A 22,998-nucleotide genomic window follows, 5' to 3' on the forward strand; every position below is an offset into this window, starting at 1 on the left:
CAACACACATCAAAGTTGCTGGTGAACGCAGCAGGCCAGGCAGCATCTCTAGGAAGAGGTACAGTCGACGTTTCAGGCTGAGACCCTTCGTCAGGACTAACTCACTACTATCAAGGCCACTATCAAGGTCATTTTTAGCTTTCTTGTGAAATGACTTGAGTGTGCAACACTTTTCAAATGCTTCTTTCATCCTATGGAACAGGGTAATACTATAAGCAGGCTTTTCAGGGTGTCTGTTATGGAAGCATTCCTGCAACCTTGATGGTTTCCTGGCTTCATTTAGACAGTATAGTAATACAAATAAGATACAGGGGACATCACCGATCTGACGGAAATGGAGTAAAACCGTACTCCAGGTACGTAATTTTGTATTGATACACTTCCAGTAGTTCCTGTTTCTTAGGATTAGAAGTCAAGGCTTCACCACTTTCAGACATGTAGAGATTGCACTGTATGTATTTATCCATCATTATCAGGGCTAAATTAAAATTTAAAAATCAACACAAACTGGGAATGCCTATCAGATGTTGGTGACAGCAGTGAGTTAACAGGGATGGAATAATGGTAGTGGCAAGTAGGGGAATGGTGAGGCAAAGATGAAGACTATCACAACAGTGAAGATTACCTTGATAAGGATACAAATTGGAATCTGAATGCTAGAGGGAATCCAGCTGGTGTTCAGCAAGCTAGCTTTATACTATTCCAGTTAGTACTATTACAAAAGTCTCATGATCCCTAAAGTTGGTTCTTGACTGCACATATGAAGCAGAGATCACTTTGATTACCTCAGGAGGAATCCTTGGAGTCAGCAGATTCACTGATTTTTAAAAAAATTTATTCATTTACGGGATGTGGTCATCGCCAGCCAAGCCAGCATTTATTGCCCATCTCTACTTCACTGCTTGGTTCCGGCCAGCGCAGTATCGTTTCGCGACCTTTTTTCCCAGATCTGTAGAGAAAGTTGAGAGGGTGTACTTGACTTGCCAACTGTTAAATTGAATGGAGTAATTCTGTGCCGCAAGTCATGGGGAACTGTTGGACACCCTGGTTGCTAATATATGCATCTCCAATAATGTCTGTTTGGTTGGTAAGGTCGGATGAGGTTGCTGAATTTCAGATGCGTTGGGACGACGAGTGCTCACCACCTGCAGAGCTATAGTTCCTCCTGTGTTCCAGTGCCTTGTCTTTTTTTTGGAAGTGTCTGCTCTGCTAACAGTCGGTCAGGTTTTGTGCATCAGGTTAGATTGCCGCTCACAGCTCCCCCACCAAAGAATCTTGAACACCCCTCCAATGACTTCTGTTTTTCTTAACACCTCAGGACATGTAACCACCCCGCTTGGGGGTGTGTGCAGTACACCCTGTTGGGAATCAGTGCATTATTTGAATGGGACTATTTGTTTGGTAAACTCTTATCTACAAATTTAAATGGAATGTTTCCTATCACTGGGGTATAAGAGGGGTTGCCCATGTTGGTCCACCATCTTTAGTATTTAGTCTCTGAATTCATAGCTTGTAAGCTTTTGCAGTTCTACATTTCCAATCCTCTTTGTGCTTTTAAAAATGATTGTGAAGCAACAAGTTTTAGGCCTCTTTCCTGACTTCTGAAAGAAACTTGGACTAAAAACATCAGAATCCAACATTTTCCAGTTCAGATGGAAGATGTATTGTTTACTCAGGTTCCCCTTGCCCTGGAAGAGAACCCAATGATCCATTAATCTGAAGCCTACCTTTTGTCACTAGTTCCTTTGCCACACGTTGAACTCACTATATATTCATTTCTCACCTCACTAGAAAGTAGCACAAGTAGTAATCTGGAGACTACAACCGTGGAAGTCCTACTTGTAAGCATTCATCATGACCAGCTAAAATCATCTTGCAATACTCATCTGTGTTCCTGTTGATGTCATTAGTGTGATATGAATCACACTCACCCTGTTCATCCTACCCTCCCAGAATGTCCTGTACCCACCGCAAGACATCTTTCACCCTGGCACCAGGGAGGCAACACACCATCCTGGAGACCGGAAACATCTTCTTAATTGACTAGAAGTGCAGTCGGCACTTCTTAAGGGATGGGCTCCGCCAGGTTTCAGATGCCCAAGACACGCTGTACAATAAGAATACCATGCCCCGACAACTCCATCAGGAGTTAAGGGCGCGTGCGTGCACACACACACACACACACACACATACTCACATACTTGAAGGCTAAACTACAACTGTGATACACTCACTGAAACATATGAAAGACTGTGTCTTTACTTTTACAGCTGCAAAACAGAGATTCTCTACCAACCTGCCTTTGCGGCACAACATCAACCTCCAGCAATAACCATTTATGATGAAATCCTGGAAAAGATGGATCACTTTCCAATTACATTGATGCATTTCTTTGAAATGGTATTTAAGTGATCCATTTATCATCCGAAAAGAAACTTAGCAGAAATACGGTCATTCAATTAAGGGTCTGCTTCTGGTAAATTACAAATATTTTCTTTTAAATTTACTAAAAAGCTTTATTGGTGCTAATCATGACAAATAGAGACCACACTGTTCATAAAAGCTTGCATTTTTGTCTTTATAGAATTAGTCTTTTACTTATCAAAGTGTGCCAGCAGGCTACACTACATTTTACTAACCTGCCTTATGGGTTATGGCTTTTCCTGCTTCTGCCATTGTTTCATTTTAGTGATGAATTGCTGTCTGAGACGTGACCTGGATTACTGTGTTACAGCACATTCAGCAATCACATCATATTTCCTCCTCTTTGTAAGTTGTATCTGTGCGGATCGCCGAAGGATAATTCTAGTTATGGGAAAGTTGAAACAATTTATGTTTAAATGTGCAGGAAAATTGTACACCGTGGCTGCTGATACAAATTTGACCATAATACTAATCAGTAATAGGAGGAATCATTGAAATTCTTAGGTTTGACAGTTGATGAATGGAATGGTCAGTGTCCAATTTGCAACTGTCTTAGCCCGAGGAGGTAAATCATGTCAATTGCACATTAAAAATGTAAAGGAGCCAAGATATGAACTCTTGTTGTCAGTTCATCTTCATTCTACATCGGTTCCCAAAAGCTGTTTATCCTGTTTTAGTGAAAAATGCAAACACGAGGAAATCTGCAGATGCTGGAAATTCAAGCAACTCATACAAAAAATGCTTGTGTACGCAGCAGGCCAGGCAGCATCTATAGGAAAAGGTATAGTCGACGTTTCGGGCCAAGACCCTTCGTCAGGACTAACAGAAAGAAGAGATAGTAAGAGATTTGAAAGTGGGAGGGGGAGGGGGAGATCCGAAATGATAGGAGAAGACAGCGGGGGAGGGATGGAGCTAAGAGCTGGAAAGTTGATTGGAAAACGGGATACAAGGCTGGAGAAGGGATAGGATCATGGGACGGGAGGCCTAGGGAGAAAGAAAGGGGGAGAGAAGCCCAGAGGATGGGCAAGGAGTATAGCGAGAGGGACAGAGGGAGAAGAGAGAGAGAGAGAGAGAGAGAGAGAGAGAGAGAGAGATAAATAAATAATGGGTGGGGTACGAAGGGGATTTTTTTTCTCCCTCTGTCCCTCTCACTATACTTTTTGCCCATCCTCTGAGTTTCCCTCCACCTTTCTTTCTCCCTAGGCCTCCCGTCCCATGATCCTCTCATATCCCTTTTGCCAATCACCTGTCCAGCTCTTGGCTCCATCCCTCCCCCTCCTGTCTTCTCCTATCATTTTGGATCTCCCCCTCCCCCTCTCACTTTCAAATCTCTTACTAGCTCTTCTTTCAGTTAGTCCTGACGAAGGGCCTCGGCCTGAAACGTTGACTGTGCCTCTTCCTATAGATGCTGCCTGGCCTGCTGCGTTCCACCAGTATTTTGTGTGCGTGGCTTGTATCCTGTTTTAGTTCCGGTCATGGAGGCACAGTTTTTGATTTTTTTTTGCTAGCTACATTATACAGTCTTTGAAAGCTTATCATTCTGCCAGAAACACAGCAGTATGTTGGCCTACACGCATGAGGAAAATTGTCTTCTCCAAACTCATAGTCTCAGCTGGGTGAATTGTTTTATTTCACATCAAAGCTATCACTGTGAACTGTGCATTTATTTTGTCTTGTGACATAAACTATACTTAGCATTCACTATGTTTTTCTGTACTTTACAAGACTCAGTAAATATTTAATGAAAGTTAGGTCAGCAATAACTCACTATTTACCCAGTGGTCGGCTGTTCATAAGTGCATACACAGTAGAAGTTTGAAGTTTCTGCACAAGTCATTTGAGCTCCAGACTTTTTGAACCTGGCACCTGAATACAATAAAAAGGCAAGGGCAATGCAGAAGGTTTTTCTGTCACAATAGAACATTTTATGTAACACAGTAATAATGACATGATGAGTGTTGATGGATTCTTTAGCCAATACGAGTATTGCCATGCAGTCAAATAAAGTAGCTGAATAGTTGAAGAAGTGTTGCTTCAGCTGTAGAAGAGGCATTCAACAAACCTAGCATTAACATGAATCTATTACTGCTTATCATTCATTTAAAGGTAACTTGAGAGTTTTTCACTAAAGCATGAATTAATAAATAATGAAAGGTACATTGTGGCAAACTATATTTGTCCAGGTAATTTCTACAGACTGTGTAAACAGACAGAAAATTAAGGCGTGTTTTGGCAAACTTGAGGGGATGTGTGACAACTTCATAAGTATTAAGTCATTTTTAAAAATAAAGCTGATTAGAATTAAAAATGCCATGAGAATTTATCATTCTTGTGTTATTAATTTACTTAATTATACAAGCCTCCTTCTCCAATTGTTTGACTTCTTAGTTTTTTTTCTTCTTATCTAACTTTAAACTTGGAATAGCTTTATTACATCAGTATCGTTTCCTGTAAGATTGTAATGACATACGGTACTGTGTATGAAAAACTCTTAAGTGTATATGTGACTAACAAGAATAGTCTGGTTGGCAACTGGGAATAGTCCGGTGACAGCGTGGAGCGACAGCAGACAGCCAGGAAAGACTGGCACCGGGGATGTCAGGATTGGCAGTCCGGGCACTAGCTCAGAAGAGCACCCACCTCTTGAAGCTTCAGTTTACATGCAGAAACATACTCTCGGGGTCCTCCGAGAGGGAGGGAGAATGATGGACCCAATCGGACGGATACAGTTAACTACAGGGAACAACTATGACCAACAGCTAGGATAAGAGGCTCTGAGTGTCCAGTGTGTTGGTGTGGGAAAGCGTTTTCCAGCATTAAAGGTTTATGAGTCCACCAAGCAAAGTTGAAGTGCTATTCCATCCTAGTGGATGAAGATGAGATTACTTCACCAAGCACAGATGATGTGGTCTTTTCAACCACTGATTCACAAGCCACAGCAATTCGCTCTGGAGAGAGTCATCATACACTAGGTCAGACGAGAGATAACCCAGGTAGATCCTTCGCATGATGGCAGTGGTGTGGAGGTAGAGAAGAAGAGGAAGGTCAAGTGGCCAGCAATGGCAGATGAGAAGGCTTGGCATGTATTTGATGAGGATATCAGTATGATGTTGGAGAACACGCTCAGGAGAAGATCAAAGAGAAAGTTGGAAGTGTTGGGCGATATGATTTACGATGTTGGAAAGCACAGGTTTGGTTTGGTTGAGTTGAAGAAAGTAAAGCCTACACAGCAACCAAGCAGGCGCCAGAAGGAGATTAGTAGGTTGAGGAGAGAGCTTAGATCGTTGAGACAGAGGTGGAAGGTAGCAAGTGAGGGTGACAAGCCAGGGCTTGCTGATCTCTGAGAGCATTTTTGAATAAGGTTAGCATCACTCCGTCGTGCAGGGTCACAACGTAAAAAGAGAAAGAAGAGAGAGAAGGCAAGAAAGTCGTTCTTTGAGAACCCTCATGAGTTCACAAAGGAACTGTTTGAACAAAGTAAGAGCGGGCAGCTTAACATCTCTCAACAAGAACTTGAGGATCGCCTAGCAAGCACTTACTCTAACGAACAGCTGGAGGCTCCTTTGCTTGACATTTCAGGGCTTGTGAAGCCTACCAAGCCAGGAGTGAAGTTCGATCTGTCAGAACCCAAACTGGCAGAAGTCGAACGGTTCATCAGAAAGGCAAGGTCAGGCTCAGTGCCAGGACCTAATGGAGTGCCATATAAGGTGTTCAAGAAGTGTGAACAGCTGAGGAAATACTTGTGGAGATTGTTAAAGGTGGTGTGGAGACAAGGTGTTGTTCCTTTGTCATGGAGTGAGGCTGAAGGAGTATACATCCCGAAGGAAGAGAATTCTTCTACATTGAAACAGTTCCGACTAATTTCACTCCTGAATGTAGAGGGGAAGATTATGTTTGGCACTCTGGCAGAAAGAATATCTTCATTTGTGATAGAGAATAGATTAGTAAATATATCTGTGCAGAAGACAAGAGTACCAGGCTTTGCAGGATGCCTTGAACATTTTAGTATGATATGGCATACCATCCAGGAGTCAAAAAGGTTGAGAAGAAATCTGACTGTAGTTTGGCTTGATCTGGCAAATGTGTATGGTTCTGTTCCCCATGTCCTGATTGAGTTTGCGATGGAATTCCTATGGATTCCTGCTAAGGTGAGGAACTTTGTTATGCAGTACTACAATGATTTCTGGATGAGGTTTTCCACTCAGCAGTTTACAACTAGGTGGCAGAGCTTGGATGTTGGAATCCCAATGGGATGTGCAATTTCACCCATCCTTTTTGTGTTAGCCATGGAGGTCATTGTGAGGGTTGCAGAATCAATGGGACCAGGTGTCGCACTTGATGGCAGAGAGGAGTTACCACCAATACGAGCATTCATGGACGATCTTACCCTTTTGGGTCCCAGCACGGAGGCAGTGGAAAATGTACTATCTAGACTCGAGGAGCTAATGGATTGGGGAAGAATGAAGTTCAAGACCAAGAAGTCAAGGAGCCTTGTTCTTAGGAGAGGAAAGCTGGTTGACTTTCATTTCACCCTTTGTGGAGAGGAGATTCCATCCATTCAGGACCAACCAGTTAAGAGCCTCGGGCGATGGTACACAGAGGAGCTGAGAGATACCAAGAGGGTTCAAGAGACAGGAAAACAGATCAGCAGAGGTTTGATGTCTGTTGACAAGTGTGGCTTGCCTGGCAAGTTGAAGTTGTGGTGCTTGCAGTACGGACTGATGCCATGGATAACGTGGCCACTAACTGTCTATGAAGTGGCAATGTCCCATGTTGAGGCAATGGAACGGAAGATCAACAAGTATGTGAAGAAGTGGCTTGGAGTACCGAGCAGCCTCACCAATGTTGCAATCCACAGTAGTCAGACAAAGCTTACTATCCCAGTGCAATCCCTTGTTGAGGAGGTCAAGGTAGCCAAGGTAAGATCATTCTTGATGCTTTGAGACTTAAAAGACCCTGTCATCAAGAACACCCAGCCGGATGTGAGATCAGGCAGGAAGTGGTCAGCCCGTGTAGCAGTTGATGAGGCAGAGTCTAGATTGAAGCACAAGGAAACGGTTGGGGCTACCCAGCTAGGCCGCCAGGGACTTGGGTGGACAACCCACAAGTGGTGGTCATCTTCTACAGGTAAGGAGCGCCGTGAGCTTGTAACACAAGAAATGCGAGAGGTAGAAGAGGAGAAGGAGTTAACTAAAACAGCTGGCCTGGCCAAACAAGGGGCTTGGACCTGGTGGGAAAGTGTTGAACAACGACATCTATCTTGGAATGTTCTGTGGTAGATGGAACTGCTCCGCATTTCTTTTCTATGCAGAGCAGCGTACGATCTGCTCCCAACGCCTGCCAACCTTGGCACCTGGTATGAAGATAAGACAGACAGGTGTGCTGCTTGTGGCGAGAAGGGAACACTTCAACATATCTTGAGTGCATGCAGAGTCAATCTTTCCAGCGGCATGTACACTTGGTGACATAACAACTTTCTCAAAGTTGTGACAGAAGCGGTTGAGCAGAGAGTACTGCAGCACAACTTATCTCGTGCCCCATGCTGCACAGAACATCGCATATCATTTGTGAAAGAAGGCTCCAAATCAAGGGTGTACAGTGCAGGCTCACAATCAAGCATACTTTCTTCAGCCAATGATTGGTGTGTCAAGGCTGACCTGGATGGGAAAAGCAGTTTCCCGGTGCAAATAACTTTCACAACATTGCGTCCAGATATAATCGTATGGTCTGACACTAGTAGAGAAGTGGTTGTTGGTGAACTCACAGTTCCCTGGGAAGACGACATCGATGAAGCCCATGAGCGCAAGTTAACCAAGTATGCAGAGTTAAGATCAGAGTGCAGAGACAGAGGGTGGAAGGTCTCATGCTATCCATTCGAAGTAGGCTGCCGTGGGTTTATTGTGTTCACTCTCCAGAAGTGGCTGCGTGACCTTGGCTTCACTAGAAGAGAGATCAAGTCAACCAGCAGGGCTGTAGCTGAGGCAGCAGAGAAAGGATGAGCATGGGTGTGGACCAAGTATGTCCAGAGGGGCAGATAGTCAGACAGTGTATACACATCTTGCAAACCCTTCAGTAGTTGCATAGGTACCTGAAGAGCAGACTATCTGTTGGATGGAAGTGACCAACAACTCTGATAGAGGCAGATGCCAAGTTTTTAAGCTCACCAGTGGGAGGTGGTGCTTTAGCACTGCTGGCCCACCACCTAGAGGGACTCTTGATCATAAGTGGGCTGAAACTCCTGAAGACAGGTGACAGATCAACTGATGATCCCACTGGTGATAGCACAGGACAGTTAACATCTAATCCATGTGTATTTTGTAACTCTATATATATACACACACACACATAATCTATCTGTCTATCTACTGTATCTATCTATTTTATATATATATAGGATGCCTAAGACTTTTGCACAGAATTGTATTTGTCAATGTGGAGCAGAGTGTCAGTTTGTAAATCTGGAGAGAGCAAAGGATGTTGGGAATGTGAGGGTGGAACTTTGCAGGAGGGGTGTTGGACATGTGACAGAGAAGTATGCCGGGGTGGGTGGTGGTGTGGGACACCAGGAAAAAAATTCAATTCCAAGCAATCAGTTAACTGATCTTTACAGAATGCATCTCTAGTTCTTCCCACCCCCTCCCCTCTCCCTTCCCCTTTTTTCCAACCATGATTCACCTCTCCCTCCCCCTTTCCAGTCTCAGTCCACAATAGAGACTCATATCAGAATCAGGTTTATCATCACTGACCTGTCATGAAATTTGTTATTTTTTGCTGTGGCAGTACAGTGTAGTACATAAAATTACTACAGTACTGTGCAAAATTCTTAGGCACCCTAGCTATATATATGTGCCTAAGACTTTTGCACAGTACTATAATTTGAGTCATGCTTCTTGCTTGTAGCCAAAATAAATCCAAAATCACAAAATCACAGATTTGAAATGGCACAGAAATACAACAGATCATTTAATCAGAAGGTTCAATCTGTATATATTCTCTGCTGTTAAAATCATGTCTGTCCTAGTAAATGTTAATGCAGGATTGTAATATATTTTGTATCTTATAAAATACTAAACCTATAAAGTTTACAATGATACTGGTATTGAGAATCTTCTCCAAATCTGCAGCACCATTGTTAAAATGTGTTAGATTTCTGTTGGTATATCATAAAATCATTACTTTTATTTCTTATTGCTTATTTCCTTCAGTGTAATCCACTTGTCTTGTCATCTGATGATGGAACATACTGTTTATTTTTCTGCAATTTGACACCTCTGATATTAGACATCCACTGTGAAATTACAGCTCAGACATCAGACTCCCACAGCTCAATGTTCTCATTGACCTTCTCATTCACATTGTTAAATCATCTCGTTTCTATGTTGCCCATTTTTAGTGACAAAAGGCAAACATGAATGGAGCATTTTAGTGTGGTACAAAATAACTGATGCACAAAAATAAATGTAAGTAAATCTAACTGTCTTTCACTTGTTTTTGTGTATCTCCAAATAATAATGTCACTTTACACATATTGACCCAAAGGCAACCAGAAATCCACTGGTGACCATTGATTATTCCACGTACAAACTGATGATCTGACTAATTATCGAGTTCCTATTAAAACTTTAGAAGATGTGCAAAGTAGGTATAGTTTTCTTTAGTCCATTGGCATTCAGTCTAGAGTGACAAGGAGGCAAGCACCAAGGTTGCTGTTCTATCTGATTGTTCTGCTGAGAAGATATGTTTTGAGGCCCTCCATTGGTTGGGGTCAACCATCGATGTTGCGACCCAGCTGTCTACGTGATAAGCAAACCAGCACACATGTCAGGGCAGTGCAGTTATGGAGAGCAAGATTTTGCCCATGTAGCAGGCTTCCACTCTCCATGAAACCGATGAATCCAAAGGAACGGCAGAGACTGATACGCTCTGACACGAGCAGCATCACAAGAGTTGCCAGTCAGTGATGAACTCAACACAGGACTCCCTTAGGGACTCCAGCTCTTGTTTCCCTCTGGGTTTACTCCCGAAGCCTTCCCTATGAGTGGGTATAGCTGCAAGGCAGGAGAAGTTTGTGATCAGAGATTCCCTTCTCTTAGATGAGCTGCCAGCCACAGATGATGGGCCCCATCTGCCTGAAGTGACTGGTTTTTAAAGTGCCAGTAAGCCGCCTTTGCATCTTCTCCTGTCAGTAGAAATTGTGCTGCTGGGCTTTGTAGCTAAGCAACAGGTGATGGCCAGAAGCTGGACTTCATTTTTTGAGGCAACTTGAGATGCATGTCATTGGGAGCTTTTAGTAGGTAGTGGGAGTTTATCTCCTACCCACAGCTATAACAACCTTAAGGAATCAAGAAGATATGTAATTGGTTCATTTTGAGCCCTGCACTAATAGATTATATACATACATAAAATCATCAAAATATTGATTCATTCAACATTTACAAGGATATTTCTCAATTTCACCCAATTTTTTTGTGCAAATATATAACCATATAACCATATAACAATTACAACATGGAAACAGTCCATCTCCGCCCTGCTAGTCCGTGCTGAACTCTTACTCTCACCTAGTCCCACTGACCTGCACTCAGCCCATAACCCTCCATTCCTTTCCTGTCCATATATCTATCCAATTTAACTTTAAATGACAACATCGAACCTGCTTCAACCACTTCTGCTGGAAGCTCGTTCCACACAGCTACCACTCTCTGAGTAAAGAAGTTCCCCCTCATGTTACCCCTAAACTTTTGCCCTTTAACTCTCAACTCATGTCCTGTTGTTTGAATCTCCCCCATTCTCAATGGAAAAAGCCTCTCCACGTCAACTCTATCTATCCCCCTCATCATTTTAAACACCTCTATCAAGTCCCCCCTCAACCTTCTATGCTCCAAAGAATAAAGACCCAACTTAATCAACATTTCTCTGTCACTTAGGAGATGAAACCCAGGTAACATTCCAGTAAATCTTCTCTGTACTCTCTCAATTTTGTTGACATCTTTCCTATAATTCTGTGACCAGAACTGTACCCAATACTCCAAATTTGGCCTTACCAATGCCTTGCACAATTTCAACATTACATCCCAACTCCTATACTCAATGCTCTGATTTATAAAGGCTAGCATACCAAAAGCTTTCTTCACCACCCTATCCACATGAGATTCCACCTTCAGGGAACTATGCACCATTATTCCTAGATCCCTCTGTTCTACTGCATTCTTCAATGCCCTACCATTTACCATGTAAGTCCTATTCTGATTAGTCCTACCAAAATGTAGCACCTCACACTTATCAGCATTAAACTCCATCTGCCATCTTTCAGCCCACTCTTCTAACTGGCCTAAATCTCTCTGCAAGCTTTGAAAACCTACCTAATTATCCACAACTCCACCTATCTTAGTATCACCTGCATACTTACCAATCCAATTTACCACCCCATCATCCAGATCATTAATATATATGACAAACAACATTGGACCCAGTACAGATCCCTGAGGTACACCACTAGACACCAGCCTCCAATCTGACAAACAGTTATCCACTACTACTCTCTGGCGTCTCCCATCCAGCCACTGCTGAATCCATTTTACTACTTCAATATTAATACCTAATGATTGAACCTTCCTAACTAACCTTCCGTGTGGGACCTTGCCAAGGCCTTACTGACGTCCATTTAGACAACATCCAACGCTTTACCCTCGTCAACTTTCCTAGTAATCTCTTCAAAAAATTCATTAAGATTTGTCAAACATGACTTCCATGTACAAATCTATGTTGACTGTTCCTAATCAGACTCCGTCTATCCAGATAATTATATATACCATCTCTATGAATACTTTCCATCAATTTACCCACCACTGACGTCAAACTCACAGGCCGATAATTGCTAGGTTTACTCTTAGAACCCTTTTTAAACAATGGAACCACATGAGCAATACGCCAATCCTCCGGCACCATTCCTGTTTCTAATGACATTTGAAATATTTCTGTAGAGGCCCAGCTATTTCCACACCAACTTCCCTCAAGGTCCTAGGGAATATTCTGTCAGGACCCGGAGACTTAGCCACTTTTATATTCCTTAAAAGTGCCAGTACTTCCTCTTCTTTAATCATCATAGTTTCCATAACTACCCTACTTGTTTCCCTTACCTTACACAATTCAATATCCTTCCCCTTAGTGAATACCGAAGAAAAGAAATTGTTCAAAATCTCCCCCATCTCTTTTGGCTCCGCACATAGCCGTCCACTCTGATTCTCTAAGGGACCAATTTTATCCCTCACTATCCTTTTGCTATTAATATAACTGTAGAAACCCTTTGGATTTATTTTCACCTTACTTGCCAAAACAACCTCATATCTTCTTTTAGCTTTTCTAACTTCTTAAGATTCTTTTTACATTCTTTATATTCCCCGAGCACCTCTTTTACTCCAAGCTGCCTATATTTATTGTAGATCTTTCTCTTTTTCCGAACCAGGTTTCCAATATCCCTTGAAAACTATGGCTGTCTCAAACTTTTAACCTTTCCTTTCAACCTAACAGGAACATAAAGATTCTGTACCCTCAAAATTTCACCTTTAAATGACCTCCATTTCTCTAATACATCCTTCCCATAAAACAAATTGTCCCAATCCACTGCTTCTAAATCCTTTAGCATCTCCTCAAAGTTAGCTTTTCTCCGGTCAAAAATCTCAAACCTGGGTCCAGTCCTATCTTTCTCCATAATTATATTGAAACTAATGGCATTGTGATCACTGGACCCGAAGTGCTCCCCAACACATCCCTCCGTCACCTGACCTATCTCATTCCCTAATAGGAGATCCAACACTGCCCCTTCTACCTTGGTACCTCTATGTATTGCTGTAAAAAACTATCTTGCACACATTTTACAAACTCCAAACCTCCTGCCCTTTTACAGAATGGGTTTCCCAGTCTATGTGTGGAAAATTAAAATCTCCCCAATCACAACCTTGTGCTTACTACAAATATCTGCTATCTCCCTACAAATTTGCTCCTCCTAATCTCGCTCCCCATTAGGTGGTCTATAATACACCCCTATAAGCATTATCTCCCATTACCTTTCCCATTTCTCAATTCCACCCAAATAGCCTCCCTAGACAAGTCCTCTAATCTATCCTGCCAAAGCACCGCTGTAATATTTTCTCTGATAAGCAATGCAACACCTCCTCCCCTTGCCCCTTTGATTCTATCACACCTGAAGCAACGAAATCCAGGAATATTTAGTTGCCAATCGCACCCCTCCTGCAGCAATGTTTCACTAATAGATACAATATCATATTTCCAGGTATCAATCCATGCTCTAAGCTAATCCACCTTTCTTATAATGCTCCTAGCATTAAAGTAGATGCATTTAAGAAATTCTCCACCTCTTACTCTCTGTTTATCCCTAATGGTGGAAACAACTTTGTTATCTTTTTCTTCCTTCTCCCCTACATCTTCAGTCTGAGTGCTCCCATTCTCTGGCCCCTGCCTATCCTCCCTCGCACACTGTCTACTAGCTTTCTCTATTTGTGAACTAACCACCTCTCTCCTAGTCTCTTCAATTTGATTCCCACCCCCCAACCATTCTAGTTTAAAGTCTCCCCAGTAGCCTTCGTAAATCTCCCCGCCAGGATATTGGTCCCCCTAGGATTCAAGTGCAACCTGTCCTTTTTGTACAGGTCACACCTGCGCCAAAAGAGGTCCCAATGATCCAGAAACTTGAATCCCTGACCCCTGCTCCAATCCCTCAGCCACGCATTTATCTTCCACCTCATTCCATTCGTACTCTCACTGCCACGTGGTACAGGCAGTAATCCCTAGATTACTACCTTTGCCGTCCTTCTTCTCAACTCCCTTCCTAACTCCCTATATTCTCCTTTCAGGACCTCTTCCCTTTTCCTACCTATGTCATTGGTACCTATATGTACCATGACCTCTGTCTCCGCACGCTCCCACTTCAGGATATCTTGGACACGGTCAAAAACATCCCAGACCCTGGCACCAGGGAGGTAAACCACCATCCAGGTCTGCTGACTGCGTCCACAGAGTCGCCTATTTGACCCCCTAACTATCGAGTCCCCTATTACTACTTCCCTTCTCTTCCTTTCCCTCCCCTTGGATTAGTCTCTGCTCTGTCGTACTATGTCCTAGTATCAGTATGGATGTGTATTTGGTATGGCTTAATACAAATCAAATCAAATTCATTCCTTAGTTCTGTTTCCACCAAATGCTTCAATCCCCAGTTAAACCTTCACTGAAGGCATCACTTCCTTGCCATCTTTTATCTCGTGTTACCAGAAAACATTTCTTCTGTCAAGCAGGAGTCACAGCTCAACTTTTGTAGTAACAAAAATGTTTAGAGTAACAACTGGTTTAGAACTGCACTTGTTTGATAACCTGCTGTCAAAGGAATGTGGTGTCATTATTTAAATTGACTGAATTAATTCTGCACTTCCTGATGCATCATAGTCAAAACAAATGCAACAATTGACTCATCACAGTAATAAGATTGCACACCAGGCCCCTTTTATGCTTAAGCACCACTTCTAAACCCATATTATTGCCCCTGGTCTTTTGCAGAACTATTTAGATAAGAGACTACAAGTGTATCCATAAATATTGTGTTTGATCCTTTGATCACAACATTTTGTCCAGTTGGAACACATGCTGGAGTGTTAATAGTAAACAAGCATAAAAAGTTAAAATGACAAGACAAGGCATTTGATAAGGTACCCCACGAAAGGCTTATTGAGAAAGTAAGGAGGCATGGGATCCAAAGGGACATTGTTCTGTGGATCCAGAACTGGCTTAAACACAGAAGGCAAAGAGTGGTTGTAGATGGGTCATATTCTGCATGGAGGTTGGTCACCAGTGGTGTGCCTCAGGAATCTGTTCTGGGACCCCTTCTCTTCATGATATTTATAAATGACCTGGATGAAAAAGTGGAGGAATAGGTTAGTAAATTTACTGATGACACAAAGGTTGGGGGTGTTGTGGATAGTGTGAAGGGTTGTCAGAGGTTACAGTGGGACATTGATAGGATGCAAAACTGGACTGAGAAATAGCAGATGGTGTTCAACCCAGGTAAGTGGAGGTGGTTCATTTTGGCAGGTCAAATATGATGGCAGAGTACAGTATTAATGGTAAGACTCTTAGCAGCGTGGAGGATCAGAGAGATCTTGGGGTCTAAGTCCACATCCAAAGCTGCTGCGCAGGTTGGCTCTGTGGTTAAGAAGGCATTCGGTGTATTGGCCTTCATCAACCGTGGGATTGAGTTCAAGAGCTGAGAGGTAATGTTACAGCTATATAGGACCCTGGTCAGACCCCACTTGGAGTACTGTGCTCAGTTCTGGTCGCCTCACTACAGGAAGGATGTGGAAACTATGGAAAGGGTGCAGAGGAGATTTACAAGGATGTTGCCTGGATTGGCGAGCGTAGCTTATGAGAATAGGTTGAGTGAACTTGGACTTTTCTCCTTGGAACAACGAAGGATGAGAGGTGACCTGATAGGGGTGTATAAGATGATGAGGGGCTTTGATTGTATGGATAGTCAGAGGCTTTTCCCCAGGGCTGAAATTGCGAAAACGAAAGGACACAGTTTTAAGGTGCTTGGAAGTACGTACAGAGGAGATGTCAGGGTAAATTTTTTATGCAGAGAGTGGTGAGTGTGTGGAATGGGCTGCCAGTGACAGTGATGGAGGCAGATACAATAGGGTCTTTTAAGAGGCTCCTGGATAGGTACATGGAGCTTAGAAAAATAAAGGGCTATGGGTTACCCGAGATAATTTCTGAAGTAAGTACATTTGGCATGGCATTGTGGGCCAAAGGGCCTGTATTGTGCTGTAGGTTTTCTATGTTTCTATGACAGTAAGTATTGAAGTTTAAAGGCATAAATAATAGTTCTATTTGTTGTCCAATCTTATTTATTAACTGAATATAACCAAAATCATACCTCTGGCTTTGAGCGACGATGTCACAGTTAATGTCAGCTTGTAGCCTGACCAGGGTACACTTGTACTAGACAGTGCTGTACAAAGCAGGTAATGGATTGCTTGAGACGTGTGTGTAATGTTGATGATTCCAGGCACAGTAGCTCAGGTTTGCCACCCAAATACACAATCCCGTTTGTTTATGTCATGCTAGGCCACTGCTGATGAAAAAGCAAATGATAAAATGTTCTACTTTGATCATGATGTCTGTGGCATGCTATGTGTTTTTGGCAGATTTGGCTTAAAGCTAAGTAAGAGAAATTCAAAACCCAGGCTCCTGTCAATTCATTACATCTGATAAAACCATGGAAAAAAAACATCTCTGTATCAAGTTTTATATTCACTTGTATGTTTATAGCATTGATTTCAGAAACAACGTGTGTAGATTCAACTGCAAATGCTACTGGAGTGTATGTCTCAATGGAGAGACCATTTGTTTTGCTCTTAATTACCCTAAGTAACTGAAATAACTTTGTGTTGGAATTATTTTTATGGCAGAAAGAGGAATAGTGATGGTGACTCAAGAAGAGCTGCAGATGCTGGAAATCTGTATCAACACACACAAAATACTTGAGGCATTAAACAGTTGATGTTTTGGGTTGAAACTCTTCATCAGGATTGGAAATAAAGGGCATGGGGAGGAGCATAAGATGGCAAGTGACAGGTCAATCTGGATGAGGGGGAGGTGGAGAAAAGGCAGCGATCTGAGAGACTGCAAGGCGATAGGCAGAAGAGGTAAATGGTTGAAGAAGGAAGAATCTGATAGGGGTGGACAGTAGACTGTGGAATAAAGGGAAAGAGGGAGGAAGGGGAAGATGATGGACAGTGGTTAAATTACTTGACTGGTAACCAAAAAAAATGTTCAAATTGTCCAAGTTAAAATCTCGCCACACAGGAGTGGAATTTGAATTCAATTAATAATGTGACATCCAATATGGCTTATTACCAACTAATCAGTTTGCTCTCAAAGTGATGGAAACTGTAATCAACAATTCTATCAAGTAGGATTTAGAAACTAATAGCCTACCAACAGATGTCCTGTTTTGTTTTGTTTTCACTGTATTCACAGCTTTGATCCAGATGTTATCACAACCTCAGTCGAACATAATGTGAGAGTGACTATCTTTGGTATCAAAGCAACTTTTGACAGTGGGAGAACACTCCAGTGATTAAAGTTGTACCTCACACAAACGAAGATGGTTGTTATTAGAAGCATAGGAACATTGAAAGCCTACAGCATAATACAGGCCTTTGGCCCACAAAGCTGTGCCGAACATGTCCTTACTTCAGAAATTACCTAGGGTTACGCATAGCCCTCTATATTTTGAAGCTGCATGTACCTGCCGAGGAGTCTCTTAAAAGACCCTATCATATCCACCTTCACCACCCTCACCAGCAGCCCATTCCACGTATTTACCACTTTCTGCGTAAAGAACCTACCCCTGACATCTCCTCTGTACCTACTTTCAAGCTCCTTAAAACTCCCTTCTCGTGCTAGCCGTTTCAGCCCTGTGGAAAAGCCTCTGACTATCCACACGATCAATACCTCTCATCATCTTATAGACCTCTATCAGGTCACTTCTCATCCACTGTCACTCCAAGGAGAAAAGACCAAGTTCACTCAACCTATTCTCATAAGGCATGCTCCCCAATCCTGGCAGCATCCTTGTAAATCTCCTCCGCATTCTTTCTATGGTTTCCACATCCTTCCTGTAGTGAGGTGACCAGAATTGAGCACAGTACTCCAAGTGGGGTCTGACCATGGTCCTATATAGCTGCAACATTACCTCTCAGCTCCTAAACTCAATCCCATGATTGTTGAAGGCCAGTGCACCGTATGCCTTCTTAACCACAGAGTCAAACTGCGTAGCAGCTTTGAGTGACCTATGGACTTGGACCCCAAGATCTCTCTGATCATCCACACTGCCAAGAGTCTTACCATGAATACTATACTCTTCCATTATATTTGACCTACCAAAATGAACCACCTCACACTTACCTGGCTTGAACTCCATCTGCCTCTTCTCAGCCCAGTTTTGCCTCCCTTCGAAGTCACGCTATAACCTCTGACAGCCTTCCTCACTATTCACAACACCCCCAACCTTTGTGTCATCAACAACTTTACTAACCTATCCCTCCACTTCCTCATCCAGGTCATTTATAAAAAATCACAAAGAGTAGGGGTCCCAGAACAGATCCCTGAGGCACACCACCGGTCACCGGACTCCATGCAGAATATGACCCATCTGCAACCACTCTTTGCCTTCTGTGGACAAGCCAATTCTGGATCCACAAAGCAAATTATTGTTGGAGGTCAGTTATTCCTTCTCCAAGATAATCCTGCTATTATCCCTAGGACCAAAGTCCGAGCTCTGTTCCAGCAATGACATTCTTCCATCATAAGGTTAAATGGATATTTTTGCTAATGATTGCACAAAGCGACATTCTACTTGTAACTTTTGTCTGCCTAGATGCAGCAAGATGAAAATATTTGTGCATAAGCTGAGAAGTGAGAGTTAAAATTGGCATGTCACAATGGTAATGCTGCAGTTGTTATGGGGGTCTTCAACCTGCAGGTAGACTGGAGGAATCAGGTTGGTACTGGACCCCAAGAAAGGGAGTTTGTGGAGTCCCTCCGAGATGGATTCTTAGAACAGCTTGTACTGGAGCCTACCAGAGAGAACACAATTCTAGATTTAGTGTTGTGCAATGAACCAGATTTGATCAGGGACCTCAAGGTAAAGGAGCCATTAGGAGGTATTGACCATAATATGATAAGTTTTAATCTACAATTTGAGAGGGAGAAGGGAAACTCGGAAATGTCAGTATTACAGTTGAACAAAGGGAACTATGATGCTGTGAGGGAGGAGCTGGCCAAAGTTCAATGGAACAATACCCTAGCAGGGATGACAGTGGAACAGCAACGGCAAGTGCTTCTGGGAATAATGCGGAAGGTGCAGGATCAGTTCGTTCCAAAGAGGAAGAAAGATCCTAAGGGAATAAGGGGAGGCCATGGCTGACAAGGGAAGTAATGGACAGTATAAAAATAAAAGAGAAGAAGTATAACATAGCAAAGACGAGTGGGAAGCTGGAGGATAGGGAAACTTTTAAAGAGCAACAGAAGGTAACTAAAAAGGCAATACGCGGAGAAAAAATGAGGTACGAAAGTAAACTAGCCAAGAATATAAAGGAGGATAGTAAAAGCTTCCCTAGGTATGTGAAAAGGAAAAAAAATAGTTAAGACCAAAATTGGGCCCTTGAAGACAGAAATGGGTGAATTTATTATGGGGAACAAGGAAATGGCAGATGAGTTGAACAGGTACTTTGGATCTGTCTTCACTAGGGAAGACACAAACAATCTCCCAGATGTAATAGTGGCCAAAGGACCTAGGGTAATGGATGAATTGAAGGAAATTTATATTAGGCAGGAAATGGTGTTGGATAGGCTGTTGGGTCTGAAGGCTGATAAGTCCCTGAGACCTGATGGTCTGCATCCCAGGGTAATTAAGGAGGTGGCTTTAGAAATCGTGGATGCATTGGTAATCATTTTCCAATGTTCTATAGATTCAGGATCAGTTCCTGTGGATTGGAGGGTGGCTAATGTCCCTCTCTTCAAGAAGGGAGGAAGAGAGAAAACAGGGAATTATAGACCAGTTAGCCTGACATCGGTGGTGGGAAAGATGCTGGAGTCAATCATAAAAGATGAAATTACGACACATCTGGATAGCTGTAACAGGATCGGTCAGCATGGATTTACAAAGGGGAAATCATGCTTGACTAATCTCCTGGAATTTTTTGAGGGCGTAACTATGAAAATGGACAAGGGAGAGCCAGTGGATGTAGTGTACCTGGACTTTCAGAAAGCCTTTGATAAAGTCCCACATAGGAGATTAGTGGGCAAAATTAGGGCACATGGTATTGAGGGCAGAGTACTGACATGGATTGAAAATTGGCTGGCTGACAGAAAACAAAGAGTAGCGATTAACGGGTCCCTTTCGGAATGGCAGGCGGTGACCAGTGGGGTACCGCAGGGTTCAGTGCTGGGACCGCAGCTGTTTACAATATATATTAATGATTTAGATGAGGGAATTAAAAGTGACATTAGCAAATTTGCCGATGACACAAAGCTGGGTGGCAGTGTGAAATGTGAGGAGGATGTTATGAGAATGCAGGGTGACTTGGACAGTTTGGGTGAGTGGGCAGATGCATGGCAGATGCAGTTTAATGTGGATAAATGTGAGGTTATCCACCTTGGTGGTAAGAACGGGAAGGCAGATTATTATCTAAATAGAGTCAAGTTAGGAAAAGGGGAAGCACAGCGAGATCTAGATGTTCTTGTACATCAGTCACTGAAAGCAAGCATGCAAGTACAGCAGGCAGTGAAGAAAGCTAATGGCATGCTGGCCTTCATAACAAGGGGAATTGAGTATAAAAGCAAAGAGGTCCTTCTGCAGCTGTACAGGACCCTGGTGAGACCACACCTGGCGTACTGTGTGCAGTTTTGGTCTCCAAATTTGAGGAAGGACTTTCTTGCTATTGAGGAAGTGCAGCGTAAGGTTCACAAGGTTAATTTTTGAGATGGCGAAACTGTCATATGTCGAAAGATTGGAGCGTCTGGGCTTGTATGCTCTGGAATTTAGAGGCCTGAGAGGGGATCTTATTGAAACATATAAGATTATTAAGGGATTGGACAAGCTGGAGGGAGGAAGCATGTTCCCGCTGATGGGTGAGTCCAGAACCAGAGGCCACAGTTTAAGAATCAGGGGTAGGCCATTTAGAACGGAGTTGAGGAAAAACTTTTTCACCCAGAGAGTGGTGGATATATGGAATGCTCTGCCCCAGAAGGCTGTGGAGGCCAAGTCTCTGAATGCTTTCAAGAAAGAGATGGATAGAGCTCTTAAAGATAGCGGAATCAAAGGTTATGGGGATAAAGCAGGAACTGGATACTGATTGTGGATGATCAGCCATGATCACAGTGAATGGCGGTGCTGGCTCAAAGGCCCGAATGGCCTACTCCTGCACCTATAGTCTATTGTCTATTGTCTATTATAAGTGGCAATAATATCTGTGCTATAGAAAAGCCACCTCTAGCTTAAGAGTCTAAACAGCTTTTTTTGATATTTATTAACATTCTGATCACTGAATTCCCCACCATCACTATCTGGTGTTGTGGAGGTCACCATTAACCAGAAACTCAACTGGGTAGTCACCTAATTTACATAAGAGATTGGGTATTCTGTATCATGTGACCCACCTCCTAATATCCACTAAGGCCTTTCCAGCATCTATGTGGAAGAAGTCAGAAGAGTCTCTGTTAGGCTGGATGAATGCAGCACTAACATATTGATGCAATTATGAAGAAGGCATGCCAGTGGCTATACTTTATTAGGAAGCTGAAGAAATTTGATATGTCACCAAAGATTCCAGCAAATTTCTACAGATGTTGAGAGCATTCTGGCTGGTTGCATCACTGTGTGGATGGAGGTGCCACTGCACAAAAAGAGAGTTGTAAATTTAACACTCACAACACACTGGAGGAACTCAGCAGGTCGGGCAGCATCCGTGGAAATGAACAGTCAACGTTTCGGGCCGGAACCCTTTGTCAGGACTGTAGAGGGAAGGGGCAGAGGCCCTATAAAGAAGGTGGGGGGAGGGTGGGAAGGAGAAGGCAGGTAGGTTCCAGGTGAAAAACCAGTAAGGGGAAAGATAAAGGGGTGGGGGAGGGGAAGCAGGGAGGGGATAGGCAGGGAAGGTGAAGAAAGAATGGGGAAAGCACAATGGGTAGTAGAAGGAGGTGGAACCATAAAGGAGGTAGTGGGCAGCTGGGGGAGGGGCAGAGTGAATCTGGGATAGGGGAAGGGAGGGGGAGGGAATTACCGGAAGTTGGAGAATCAATGTTCATACCAAGGGGCTGGAGACTACCCAGACGGTATATGAGGTTTTGCTCCTCTGACCTGAGTTTATCCTCATCATGGCAGTAGAGGAGGCCATGTATGGACATATCTGAATGGGAGTGGGAAGCAGAGTTGAAGTGTGTGGCAACTGGGAGATCCTGTCTGTTGTGGCGGACAGAGCGGAGGTGCTCGACAAAGTGGTCCCCCAATCTGCGTCGGGTTTTACCGATGTAGATGAGGCTGCACCGGGATCACCGGATGCAATAGATGACCCCAACAGACTCACAAGTGAAGTGTTGCCTCACTTGGAAGGACTGTTTGGGGCCCTGAATAGTGGCAAGAGAGGAGGTGTAGGGACAGGTGTAGCACTTACGCTTACAGGGATAAGTGCCGGGTGGGAGATCCGTGGGGAGAGAAGTGTGGACCAGGGAGTCGTGGAGGGACTGATCCCTGCGGAAAGCGGAGCAGGGTGGAGAGGGAAAGATGTGCTTAGTGGTGGGGTCCTGTTCCAGGGGTAGGTAAGAGGAGGTGTCAGAGAGCTGCCGTTTGGCCTCAGTGAGGTAGAGGTCCGTCCACAAGACTACTACGGCACCACCTTTGTAGATTTAACTTACTCCATCACAGGCACCATCAAGGATTTCTTCAAAAGGTGATACCTCAAGAAGGCAGCATCCAACTTGAGGGACCCTCAACATCCAGTA

The sequence above is a fragment of the Mobula birostris genome, chromosome 6 (assembly GCF_030028105.1).
Source record: "Mobula birostris isolate sMobBir1 chromosome 6, sMobBir1.hap1, whole genome shotgun sequence".
In the NCBI taxonomy this organism is placed as follows: Eukaryota; Metazoa; Chordata; class Chondrichthyes; order Myliobatiformes; family Myliobatidae; genus Mobula; species Mobula birostris.